The sequence below is a fragment of the Camelus bactrianus genome, chromosome 27, assembly GCF_048773025.1.
Source record: "Camelus bactrianus isolate YW-2024 breed Bactrian camel chromosome 27, ASM4877302v1, whole genome shotgun sequence".
In the NCBI taxonomy this organism is placed as follows: Eukaryota; Metazoa; Chordata; class Mammalia; order Artiodactyla; family Camelidae; genus Camelus; species Camelus bactrianus.
In genome coordinates, this window is record NC_133565.1 from 10,097,213 (window position 1) to 10,111,425 (window position 14,213).

Genomic DNA, 14,213 nt, shown 5'->3' on the forward strand with positions numbered 1-14,213 from the left:
GCTCCTTATGTATTTTGGAATTGTTTGTTCTAGTTCTGTGAGGAATGTCGTGAGTATTTTGATGCGGGTTGCTTTGGATCTGTGGGTTGCTTTGGGTAGTGTGGCCATTATGATAGTGCTGATTCTTCCAATCCAAAAGCACAAGAAATCTTTCCATTTCTTTGTGTCATCTTGGTTTTTGGAGTATAGGTAACCTCCTTGGTTAAGTTTATTTCTAGGTATTTTGTTGTTTTCGATGTAATGGAAATGTTTATGCCAGTTTTAAAATTCTGGTTTTTGAAGTGAAAAAAAAATGTGAAAGAAGGGCTGCAAATGGCAAAATATCCTTCTTTCTTATGGGTGAGTTGTATTCCACTACATATATGTATGCTGCATCTTCATTATCTGTTCAACTATTGATATGCACTTAGGATGTGTCCATATCCTGGCAATTATAAATAATGTTGCTATTAATAACAGGGTGTATGTATATTTTTGAATTAATTCTTATTTTGTGGTTGGCTTTATTCCTTTGATAACTATGTAAGCTTAAAAAGTGAAAGCTCTAAACGTTCTTAGAAACAATGAACAGTACATATATGTAAATTTAAAAATATATGTGCAGTAAAAAAAAAATGAGCTATCAAGTCATGAAAGACATGGAAGAAACTTTAAAGACGTATTACTGAATGAAAGAAGCCAGTCTGAAAAGGCTACAAACTGTACAATTCTGACCAAATGATGTTCTGGAAAAGCCACAGCTACAGAAACAATAAAAAGATCGTGGTTTTCAGGGGTTTGAGGAGGAGGAGGAGGAAGGAATGAATAGATGGAGCACAAGGGATTTTTAGGACAATGAAATTATTCTGTATGATATTGTAGTGGTGGCTAAATGTCATTATGCATTTGTCAAAACCCATAGAATGTACAACATCAAGAGTGAACCCTAGTGTAAACTATGGACTTTGGTTGATAATAATGTGCCTATGTTGGTTCATCAATTTTACCAAATATGCCACACTGATGAGAGATGCTGAGGGTAGGGGAGTATATATATATATATATAGAGAGAGAGAGAGAGAGAGGGGAGGACTATGTGAGAACTCTGTATTTTCTGCTCAATTCTGCTGTGAACCTAAAACTGCTCTAAAATAATATATTAATAAAAATTTTAAAAAGCTTAAGGGGTACAGCATAATGGGTTGACTTACATACATCATGAAATGATCATCACGATAAATTTAATGAACATCCATCAACATCCATCAATTAGATACAAAATTAAAGAAAGGGAAGAATTTTTTCCTTGTGATGAGAACTCGTAGGATTCACTCTGACAACTTTCATATGTAACATACAGTAGTATTAATGATATTTATCACGTTGTATGTTACATCTATTAATACTTACTTATCTTATAACTGGGAGTGTGTAGCTTTGACTGCCATCATCCAGTTCCCTGTCCCCCCAGCCCCTGCCTCTGGTAACCACAAATCTAATCCCTTTTTCTATGTATTTGTTTTTGAAGTATAATTGACCTACAATGCTACGTTAGTTCCTGTTACACAGCAGAGTGATCTGGTATTTCTGTACATTTCAAAATGGTAACTGCAATTATCATGTGTCACCACACAAATATATCACATAGTGATTGACTATACTCTGCACACTGTACATTTCATACTCATTTGTTTTGCAACTGGAAGTTTGTACCTCTTAATTCTTCCTCACCTGTTCCTTTCCTCCTCCCAAAACTCTCACTTCTGGCAACCATGTGTTTGTTCTCTGTATCTTTAACTCTGTTTCTGTTTTGTTATGTTTGTTCATTTATTTTATTTTTTAGATTCCGCAAATATGTGTAATCACACAGTACGTCTTTTCTGTCTTATTTCACTTAGCATAATATCCTCTAGGTCTAGTCATGGTGTCGCAAACTACAAGATTTTATTCTTTACCAGATATGTGATTTGCAGTATTTTCTCCAAGTCTGTGGCTTGTCTCTTTATTCTTTTAACAGGGGATTTTGAAGAGCAAGAGTTTTTAATTTTGATCTAGTCTAATTTGCCATTTTTTTCTTGTATACATCATACTTTTGATGTTATAGTAAGAGGTTATGAAGATTTTCTCCTATGTTTCCTTTGAGAAATGTTAAAAGTTGTTTTTTACATTTGGATCTATGATCAAGTTTTAGTTCATTTTTGTCTCTGATGTAAGTTTCTATTTCTTTGGGGTGTTTGTGTGTGTGTGTGTGTGTGTGTGTGTGTGTGTGTGTGTGTTGTTGTTGCTTTTCTTGTGGGTGTCCATTTACTCCAGTACCTTTTCTTGATTAAAAAAAAAAAAAAGCCAAAAAACAAGGTTAGACTTCTTCCCATTGAGCTGTCTTGGGACCGTTGTAAAAAACAAATTCATCATAAAAAGTAAGGTTCTATTTCTGGATTTTAATTCTTTGCCATTGAACTGTGTTCCTATCCTTTTCCAAGAAGCCCAATGTCTAGGTTAATATGTGTTACAGTAAAATTTGAAATCAGGTAGTGAAAGTTCTCCAGCTTTATTCTTTTGCCAAACTGTTTAGACTATTATGCATCCTTTGCATTTCCATATGAATTTTAGGATCGGTGGTCAGTTTCTACCCAAAAGAAGTCAGCTAGTTTTATACGGACTGCACTGAACTTTTAGATCAGTTTGAGGAAAGTTGCCTTCTTGATAATATGAAATCTCCTCATCCATGAAAATCTATTTCTCCATTTATTTAGATCTCTAATTTCTCTTAGCAATATTTTGTAGTTTTTGGTATATAGATCTTGCACATCTTTATTCAATTTATTTCTAAGTATTTTATTCTTTCCTAAGCTATTGTGAATGAAATTATTTTGTTAATTTCCTTTTCATTTTTTATACCTAGTATATAGAAATGCAATTGATTTTCTTAAGAAATACTGCTTCTTATTACCTTCCTAAACTTGTTTATTAGTTCTAGTCTGTTTTGCTATCTGCCTCACACAGGCTTTTATTCATATTTGTATACCCATGTCCAGTTTTCTATCAATATGTACTGAATAAAGGAGACACTTTGCAAGAGTTAAGGTCTGAGCAAATTCTGGATTTTGCTGAATTTCAAACAGAAGGGATTGCCTTTGCAGACTTTTAACCAATTGAGTAATAATTCTTTCAGAGCTGGAAAAATGTCCCCCAACCCACTAGAAATACAAATTCTGAGGCTTACAAGGAGTCGCCTATGGATATATTAAAAGGAAAATACCTAGATGATGTTCATCATGGTCTTCACACGTAATCACAAGAAAACTAGCAACAGATTAAGAGGCCAACATCGAAAGTATGACTTTAAAACTATTGTACACCCAAAAATGAACTCATCGACCTTTAACAACCATTAATGTCTAAGAATGTTTATGATATAGTGTTAACTGGAAAAGAAATTCAACAGTTCAAAAATATAGATAAAACTTTGGAAAGATAGTCCTAAAAGTATTGAAAGTGATTGTTGTTGGTGTGTATTTCCTAATTCTTTTCTGTTTGTATTTTTTATTTTTCTAAAATGAACTTGGGTATTATCATATTGAGAAGACAATGTTAAAAAAGTTATTTCACCAAAAAAACTTGTGTGGAAGGGTAATCAGTACTATCTAGGGTAGTTGCTAGATATATAGACACTCAGCAAATACTTAAGAATATTTATTCAGCATTGACATTGTTAAGTAGAAAGAATATAACACTTAAGTAATATTCAGAATATTTCTTCACTCTGTAATGATAGGTAAATAAATTGGGTTCTGGTTTGGAAACCCTAAAAATATATTGAATATATAAATGGATGAATCTTAAGTCTGATAACAGTTTAGGGAAAAGAGTAAGTAGCAAGAAAAACAATAAATAAAATTGCCTCCAAAATGGCAACTCTCTTTTTTAACATACGTATTAATACTGTGAATGAGTCTGTCTTATGAGCGTGTGAAAGCTGCATGAGAATCTTGTAGGGAAAATTATAGAGGAAAGACACTTAGAGGAAAGGAGGGAGAGGAAGCAGAATGTCTGAATCCACTAATCCAACAGCAGGGACAGAGAAACAGATTTTGAGCAAGATCTAGAGGAGAGACAAGCTACAGAAAAGACAGGCTGCCTGGAAACTGAGCTGTGGGGACATTAGCTGGGTTAGGCAGGGAGCAGTGCTTAAATGATGGCCAAATGACAAAGGCCTGTTCTTCAAATACTAACAGGCTAAAATGAGCAGCTAGTTCTGCAATTGACGGCATAATGTAGGGTTAATGTACTGGTAAGGGAGTAAGTTGGAGACTCAGGCAAGCCTCGTGCAGGCTCAAGAACTTATTAGTCGTGTGAATGCAGGCAAGTTATCTAACTTCTTTGAAATCGGTTTTCTCATCTTTCTGTTATAATCCCAATTTTATATTTGTGTAATGTTCTTATAATGGTGTCATAAGAATTAAATGAGATAGTGCGTGTAGGGTGTTTAATACGGTGCCTGACATATAGTGAGCTCTGCGTTCATGTGTTAGGTATTCTAATCTGGAAGAACATGAACCTAAGGGTCAGAGCCTCATTGGAGAAAGGGCAATCTAATGGCTTTTTAATAAGGAGGACGACAAGGGGAGCAGAGTCAAGAACACACTAGAAGGAATTACCGCTTTAACCATGTTCCCAGATACACAATGCTACAATGTAAAACCGTGTTAGTGTTATCGCTCAAATATGCCAATACATACCGTTTATACCTAAAATTCCCTCTGTTGGATTTGGCGTGCTAGAACAGGACATGCTATGCTGAATAGAGTGGAGAAAAGAGATGCTGCCAGAGGACAAAATATGCCAAAGAGACAGGACTCTCTCAACATTTGGGCCTTGAATGGGGGAAAGGGTTGGGAAGGGATAAATTGGGAGTTCAAGATTTGCATTTGCAGATACTAATATATATAAATTAGATAAACAACAAGTTTATACTGTATAGGCACAGGAAAGTATATTCACTATCTTGCAGTCACTTATGGTGACAAAGAATATGAAAACAAATATACGTATGTTCATTATGAGTGAAGCATTGTGCTGTACACCAGAAATTGATACAACATTGTAAACTGACTACGCTTCAGTTTAAAAAAATTTATATATATCCACAAAAAATGAAAAGACATTTCACTGAAGAAGTTATACAGAAGGCAAATTAGCACATCAAAAGATGTTCAAAAGCATTAGCCCTTAGAGAAATACAGGTCAAAACTATGATGAGATATCACTTCATACCTGGCAGAATGGCTAAAATAACAAATAATGACAACACCAAATGCTGGTGAAGATACAGAGAAAACAAATCACCCATACATTGCTGGTGGAAATGTGGTACAGAGGAGTTTGTAGATCAAAAGCCCTGAGAATGGCTGCATTAGGAATGAACTATTTTCCTTGAAAAACAAAAGCATGTGCATAGTAGTTGTATTTCTCTGAAACTATTGCTCCAAAGTATATGGCTGCAATCATTTGTATTAATAGCAACTTTTAACCAAAATAGCTTTTATTTCACAAAAAAACTAGAGGGTAATTGTGAATTTTATGATATACACTGACATTTTAGCAGATAAACAAAGCTTATGAATATATGTAACACAACTTTCTATAGCTGTCCACATCCTTTATAAGGCTTCTCAAAGTTGCAAAAATAAGCACATTCATTAACACACCAAAGAAATAGCCTCTTTTTAGCATTTAAAATATAAAACAAAAGCATATAAACTGAAAAGTATGCTTAGTAACCAATGTTTAATTGTCATATCTTAGAAATGATTTAGGCATCTGATGAATACCTGAGAATTAATTTAAGTCTAAGGTTTTAAGTTACCTAAATATAGTCTTCAAGCTAACAAACTATAAAATGCAACTACTCTTGGAATTCAGAATAATAATTCAATTTGGTTGAACACAAATTTACACTTTTTATAATCGTAAACATTAAATGGAATTAATACTAGCTTATTTGATCAATAAGCCAGAATACACTTAGGAAGAACATTCCCAACTAGAGTGAGATACAGGCTAGCATTATTCTTAACACTGGGAAGTCGGGGCCACTAGTTCCCAGAACAGTTACCTAGGTCTACCTTTTGAGCAGGAGCCAGGATGGGAGTGGTGGATGCAAAACATACACTGGCATCTCCAGCACAGGTCTACGGTCTATTTACACAACAGAAAATAAAACTTTTTTATAGTAAAATCTATAAATGTTTCCATTCAAGCACCACAATCCTTTTACTTTTCAATCACACTTTAAATTTCATCAAAGGTGTCAATTCTAAGCTCAGTGGCACTGGAAATACATTCAGCTAAACTGTATTTGAAGTATGTTTTTCTGAGAGCTGGAGGTTAATTTCACCCATTTGAAAATTAGATTCTTACCTTTTAAGGTATGCAGTTATTTTTCTATAATAACTCATCATGAAAGAAGATAGGAACTTAGTATCTTATTAATTCTAAAAAAATTCTTTTCAGTTTTTGGCTTCTCTCCGAATAGACGTTCTGTGCCAAGTGTTGAACTTAACTCTGTCTAGACTAAATGCCCCAGAGGGCATGTAATGGGGGATAACCTGTGACTCTGTTACTAGTCAGGAGACCTACTGAATTGCATTTTTAAAATAGCACAACTTTTGTGTGTGTCCTAGGAAGATGGGCCACCTCAGGTCTAGCTAGTGGAAGGAAGTTGAGATTTTCTAAGTCTCATATTCAGACATAAAAAAGAAGGACAGAAATCAAAGGAGGCTTCCAATTACTTACTATTTTGTAAGAAAATCACGAATTAAAACACAGAGACCTGGAAATAAGAACTTTGTAAGACTTTGTAATCTTTGCAGGTCACTCCTGCTTGTCATTTTTGTTGCTCCTTAAAATCTTTTATTTAATAATTATTTTTGCGGCGTGGGAGTAGGTAATTAGGTTTATTTATTCTTTTTTTTGTCTGCCTTGTCTTTTTTTTTTTTTGCTTTTTTAAATTGAGTTAAAGTCATTTTACAATGTGTCACATTCCAGTGTAGAGCACAATTTTTCAGTTATACATAAACATACATATGTTCATTGTTGCATTTTTTTTACTGTGAGCTACCACAAGATCTTGTATATATTTCCCTGTGCTATACAGTATAATCTTGTTTATCTATTCTATATATGTCTGCCAGTATCTACAAATATCGAACTCCCAGTCTGTCCCTTCCCACCCCACTGCCCCGTGGCAATCACAAGTTTGTATTCTATGTCTATGAGTCTGTTTCTACACATGAAAGTCCTGCAAACCTGGGGCAGCACAGGCTGCCCCCAAGCCAGGCCACTGGGGAGATGGGACTACACACAAGGGCTTGCACAGGACAGCCCCACTCCCACCACTGCTGCCCCTGCCCCCTGACCACACCACGCCAGCCTCCTGGGAGCAGACTGACCTAAAGACGTGGGTGCGGTGAACCTGGGGTGGCAGATGCCACCCCCAGGTCAGGCCACGGGGGAGATGGGAGCAAATGACTGGTTCCCAAGGGGCAGCCCCCTCCTCCCACCACTGCTACTTCTACCTTCCTCCCAAGCCCCCTGACCACACTGAGCCCGTGGTCTTCCCAAAGTGGGTAGAGACGGAACATATCTCAACATAATACAAGCTATTTATGACAAACCTACAGCCAGCATGATACTCTTCAGTGAAAAGCTGAAAGCCTTTCTGCTAAAATCTGGAACAAGACAAGGATGGCCTCTCTCACCACTTCTATTCAACATAGTAAGCAGTGGAAGTCCTAGCCATAGCATTAGACAACAGAAGGAAAGAAAAGGGATCTAAATTGGAAGCGAAGAGGTTAAAATTGTCATTATATGCAGATGACATGAAACCATATATAGAAAACACTAAGGCCTCCGCATAAAAACAACTAGAGCTAATCAAACAATTCAGCCAGGTAGCAGAAGACAGTATCAACATACAGAAATCAGTGGCATTTCTTTACATGAAAGTAATAATCCCTTTTAAAACCACATCCAAAAAATAAAAGACTAGGAATAAATCTGCCCCAGAAAGTGAAAGACTTCTATGTGGAGACCTACAAAACCCTGACTAAGGAAATGAAATAGGACTTAAAGAAATGGAAAGACATCCCATGTTCTTGCACTGGAAGAATTAATAATGTCAAAGTGGCCACGCTGCCCAAAGCCATCTACAGATTTAATGTGATCCCTATCATAGTATCGAGGACATTTTTTCACAGAACTACAACAAACCATCCTAAAACTTATATGGAAACACAGAAGACCTGAAATTACCAAAGCATTATGGAAGAAAAAAAACGAAGCTGGAGGAATAACCCTCCCAGGCTTCAGACAATCCTACAGAGTTACAGTCAAAACAGCACAGCATTGGTACAAAAAAAGACCTACGGGATCAATGGAACAGGATAGAAAGTCCAGCAATAAACCCACACACGTGTGGTCAATTAACGCATGATGAAGGAGGCAAGAACACACAGTGGAGGAAAGACAGTCTCTTCAATAAGTGCTGCTGGGAAAGCTGGACAGCTGCCTGTAACAGACTGAAATGAGAACATTCTCCAATAGCATGTACAAAAATAAACTCAAAATGGATTAAAGTCCTCAATGTAAGACCAGATACTGTGAAACTCCTAGGGGAAAACACAGGCCCAACACTCACAGACATACATTAATGCAATGTATTTTTGAACCAGCTCCTGGACTATTGGAAATAAAAGCAAAAATAAACAAGTGGGATCGAGTTAAACTCAAAGGCTTTTGCACAACTAAGGTTACCATCCACGAAATGAACAGACAACCTACAGAATGGGAGAAAACCTTTGCAAATGATGTGACTGACAGGAGACTAATTTCCAAAACACACAAACAGCACATACAGCTTAATAGCAAAGACACAAGCAACCCAATCCAAAAATGGGCAGAAGACCTAAACAAACCATTCTCCACAGAAGATATTCAAATGGCCCATAGGGCACACGAAAAAAATGCTGAGCATCACTCATTGTCAGAGAAATGCAGATCAAACCTACAATGCGGTATCACCTTACACCAGCCAGAATGGCCATCTTTGAAAAGTCTACAAATGATAGATGCTGGAGGGGGTGTGGAGAAAAGGAAACCCTTCAACAATGTGGGTGGGAGCGTAGACTGGTGCAGCCACGATGGAGGACAGTATGGAGGCTCCTTAAAACAATGAAATTAGACCTACCATGTGATCCAGAAATCCCATTCTTGGGAACGTATCCGGAGAAAAATAAAATTCAAAGACACATGCACCCCAGTGTTCACAGCAGCACTCTTTACGACAGCCAAGACATGGAAACAACCCAGATGTCCATCAACAGATGCCTAGATAAAGAAGATGTGGTACATCTATACAATGGAACAGTACTCAGCCATAAAAGAATAAAATCATGCCACTTGCAGCAATATGGATGGACCTGAAGATTGACATTCTAAGTGAAGTGGGCCGGAAAGAGAAAGAAAAATGCCATATGATATCATTTATATGAGGAATCAAAACAATAACAACAATAATAATAAGGCCACAAGTGGACTAACTTTCATTTTGACTTCTTCAATATGTGTAAGCACATCTGACTGTCCTTTATGATCGTTAATACCGCATTCTGTTGATTCTTCTTTTGTAGTTGGCTTTAGCCCTTTGATAACTATGTAAGTTGAAAAACCTAATCTCTTCTTAGAAATGGTAAGTAGTACATATTATGTAAACTAAAAAAAAATGTGCACTATACTGCATATATGTATCTACACGCAATATAACGTGTATGTGCTGTCAAACTGTAATAATTCTACCTAATAAAACTGGAAACATTGGGGGGGTGGTGAGGGAACAGATATACAGATCAAGGGAACAGAATAGAGTCCAGAGAGAAACCCACAAAGTTCTGGTCAATCTTCGACAAACGAGGGAGGAACAACATACAGTGGAGGAAAGACAGTCTCTTCAGCAAATGACGCAGGGGAAACTGGACAGCTGCATGGAAATCAATGAAGTCACGATACTCCCTCACACCGTGCACAAAAATACATTCAATATCGCTTAAGGACTTAAACATAAGACAAGACACTACACGCCTCTCAGAAGAACACACAGGCAAAACATCTGACACACACGTCAGTAATGCTCTCCTCGGGCAGTGTACCCCAGCAAACAGACATGAAGCCGCAAATACACAAACAAATGGGACCAAACTGAATTTATCAGCTTTCTGCACAGCAAAGGAAACCATAAGCAACACAAAAGGACAACCTACAAGATAGGAGAAAATATTCGCAAAAGATGAGACTGACAATGGGTTAATTTCCTGAATATATAAACAGCTCATACAACTGAATAACCAAAAATCAACCCAATCCAAAAATGGTCAGAACTAAACACGCCATTCTCCAGTGAAGACATACAAATGATCAATAGACATATGAAAAAATCCTCAGTATCACTAATTATCAGAGAAATGCAAATCCAAATTACAATGAAGTATATCACCTCACACCAGTCAGAAAGGCCTTCATTGAAAAGTCCACAAAGGAGAAATGCTGGAGAGGTTGCGGAGAAAAGGGAACTCTCCTACACTGCTGGTAGTAATGCAGTTTGGTGCAGCCATTGTGGGAAACAGTAGGGACAGTCCTCAAAAGACTAAAAATAGACTTGCCAAAAGCTTTTGATCTCTGTGGCAGGGCGACCAGCTCCCAAAGGCCCAGGCCCACCCTTTATTGTGCCCCAGGTCAACTGTGAAGCAGAAGGTCCGGGGTGGCCTCCACTGGCCAGGCTGGTCCACCTACACAGGAAGGCCACGACCTGAGGGCCAGTGGGAGGTGGTCCCTGGCTGTCCAGCTGCCTCCCACCTCCAGTAGTTGCACCTGCTATCCCAAACCCAGGAATAAGCGGCAGAAAAGACTACTAATGAGGGGGCTGGGGCACCACAAACCAGGGTGGGGGATCGGACCCGCCTCAGGGTCCTAACAGGATGTGCGGCCTGGGCCTCACCCACACACCCCTCCCTGTGCACCTCCCCAGCTGCACAGTCCAGGCCTCGCCCGCTGACTCCCTGACCTGCGCACCCCCACCAGGGCCCCCTTACCTGACTAGTGAAGGCAGCAGAGGTGACAGAAAGTGGCGGCCCAGACCCCAGGCCGTGTTCCTCCTTGGGTAGCTGGTCCAGGAGCACCGGGCTCTTGCCCAGCTTCCACTGCTCTGGGCGGGCTCAGATGTCCAGGCTTGCATACCTGCCCCGCCTCTGCTGGACCACAGGGGAAGTTCGGGCTGGGGTTCCTGCAGTGTGGGAAAAGGAGAATGGGGCTGGGTGGGGCCGGGCGGGGAGGGGTGTTGGGGAGGGCCTACCCTGCGGCCCGCCCCTCCATGTCCCGAGCCCCAAAGCCCCCACCCTGCCACCGACTGGGTCTTGATACTCAACTAGTACCACCACAGGCCCTGGACCAGGCCACATTCAACAGCTGCACCCCCTGCATGCAGTCCCCCACCCAGTCACTACCTCCCCACCTCTGGCCAGGCCTGCTACCCGACCTGGACCCCCAAGACAAAGCTCCTTCTCCTTACACTGAGGTCCCTGCCTTCACACTCCCCACAAACCAAGCTGACCCCTCATGCCCCACTTGGGGTCCCCCCCACCATCTCAAGATGGTCCCCCTCACCCTTCACCCTGGGATTACCGCCCACCCCTCAGCAGGGTCCCCCCACTCCCGGCAGCCCTTCATCCTTCAGCCTTTCCCCCCTTACCCCGAGTGCACCCCTAACCCGAGGTGACCCCCTCACCCCTCACCCCTCGTGGGCGGGGCAGTCCAGGCTCCAATCACCATGGTGACAGCCACCAGACAAGGATCCTGAGTGTGTGCGGGCATGCAGTCAGCTGTCCCAGGCTCAGGGCGCGGGCAGGCGGGGCTGGAGGCAGCTGCAATTCCTCAGCTTGCAAAGCACTTCTCCCTGTCAGCCTGCTCCTGGGAGGCAGGCGGGGGGCTATCTAGGGGACTCGGCAGTGGCAACAGCAGGACTGGGGCTGCCACGTGCTAGAGCAGGCATCTGCTCCCATTTTTCGCTGTCACTTCTGCAGTCCCAAAACACTGAATGCACAGTGTCCGCCTCTCAGGAGCAGCATGAACTGAGGACAAGCCTCCAGGGAACCTGGGGCAGCAGAGGCCACCACCAGGCCAGGCCCCTGGGAAGATGGGAGCAAACCCACAGGGAGGCACAGGGAAGCCCCCTTCTCCCACCACTGAAACTGCCACCTCTGCAGTCTTCCTTGCTCCCTGACCAAACTTCACAGGCCTCCAGAGAGCAGGCTGACCTACACATGTGAGTCCTGCAAACCTGGGGCAGCAGAGGCCAGGCCACAGGGGAGATGGCACTAAATCCAAGGGCTTGCAGGGGGAAGCCACCCTCCTGCTGCCCCTGTCCCCTGACCACACCATACCAGCCTCCTAGGAGACAACTGACCTAAAGACGAGGGTCCAGCGAACCTGGGGCAGCAGAGGCCGCTCCCAGCCCCAGCCACAGGGGAGATGGGAGCAAATGAATGGCTCCTGAGGGGCAGCCCCTCTCCTCCCTCTGCCACCGTTACCTCTGCTACCGTTATCCCAGCCCCCTGAATGCACTGAGCCATGGTCTTACTAAAGTGGGTACACAGGAAACATATCTCAACATAATAAAAGCTATTTATAATAAACCCACAGCCAGCATACTACTCTACCAAGAAAAGCTGAAAACCTTTCTACTAAAATCTGGAACAAGACAAAGATGCCCACTCTCACCACTTCTATTCAGTATAGTATTGGAAGTCCTAGCCAGAGCAATTAGACAACACAAAGAAATAAAAGGGATCTAAATTGGAAGAGAAGAGGTAAAACTGTCATATATGTGGATGACATGATACTATCTATAGAAAACCCTAAATGCTCCAAACAAAAACGACTAGAGCTAATAAAACAATTCAGCAAGGTAGCAGGACTCAACCTCAACATACAGAAACCAGTGACATTCCTTACACAAAAGGAATAATTCCTTTTAAAACTGCATCCAAAAAAAATAAAATACTTAGGAATAAACCTGACCCAGGAAGTGAAAGACATATGCAGAGACCTACAAAACACTAAGGAAATTAAAGAAGAACTAAAGAAATGGAAAGATATCCCATGTTCTTGCATTGGAAGAATTAATACGGTTAAAATGGCCATACTACCCAAAGCAATCTACAGATTTAATGCAATCCCTATCAAATTACCCAGGACATTTTTCACAAAATTAGAACAAATCATCCTAAAATTTATATGGAATCACAAAAGACCCGGAATTACCAAAGCATTACTGAAGAAAAAGAATGAAGCTGGAGGAATAACCCTCTCAGACTTCAGATAACACTACAGAGCTACAATCAAAACAGCATGGTATTGGTACAAAAACAGACATACAGGATCAATGGAACAGAATAGAGACCCCAGAAGTAAACCCACAAGCTTTTGGTCAATTAATATTTGATGAAGGAGGCAAGAATATACAATGGAGTAAAGACAGTCTCTTCAGCAAACGGAGTAGGGAAAACTGGACAGCTGCATGTAAATCAATGAAGTTAGAATACCCCCTCACACCATACACAAAAATAAATTCAAAATGGCTTAAAGACTTAAACATGTAGACAAGATACTATAAACCTCTTAGAAGAAAACAAAGGCAAAACATTATCAGACAGACATCTCAGTAAGGTTCTCCTAGGGCAGTCTACCCAAGCAATAGAAATAAAAGCACAAATAAAGAAACAAATGGGAACTAACTGAGCTTATTTACAAGCTTTTGCAAAAGCAAAGGAAACCATAAGCAAAATAAAACGACAAACTACAGAACGGGAGAAAATATTTGTAAATGATTCAACTGACAAAGGCTTAATTTCCAGATTATATAATCAACTCATAAAGCTTAATAACAAAAAACAAAGAACCCAATCCAAAAACAGGCAGAAGATCTAAACAAGCATTTCTCCAATGAAGGCATACAAATGACCAATAGGCACATGAAAAAATGCTCAGTATCACTAATTATCAGAGAAATGCAAATCAAAACTACAATGAGGTATCTCCTCACACCAGTCAGAATGTCCATCACTCAAAAGTTCATGAAGATAAATGCTGGAGAGGGTGTGGAGAAAAGGGAACCCTCTTACACT

The 14,213-nt window shown here is 40.3% G+C and overlaps 1 protein-coding gene across 1 annotated transcript in view; it reads right to left on the minus strand.

The window, feature by feature from the left end:
- LOC141575201 (uncharacterized) overlaps positions 1-14,213 on the minus strand; it is a 49,134-nt gene that overhangs the window by 11,156 nt on the left and 23,765 nt on the right. The gene's annotated exons all lie outside the window — the stretch shown is intronic.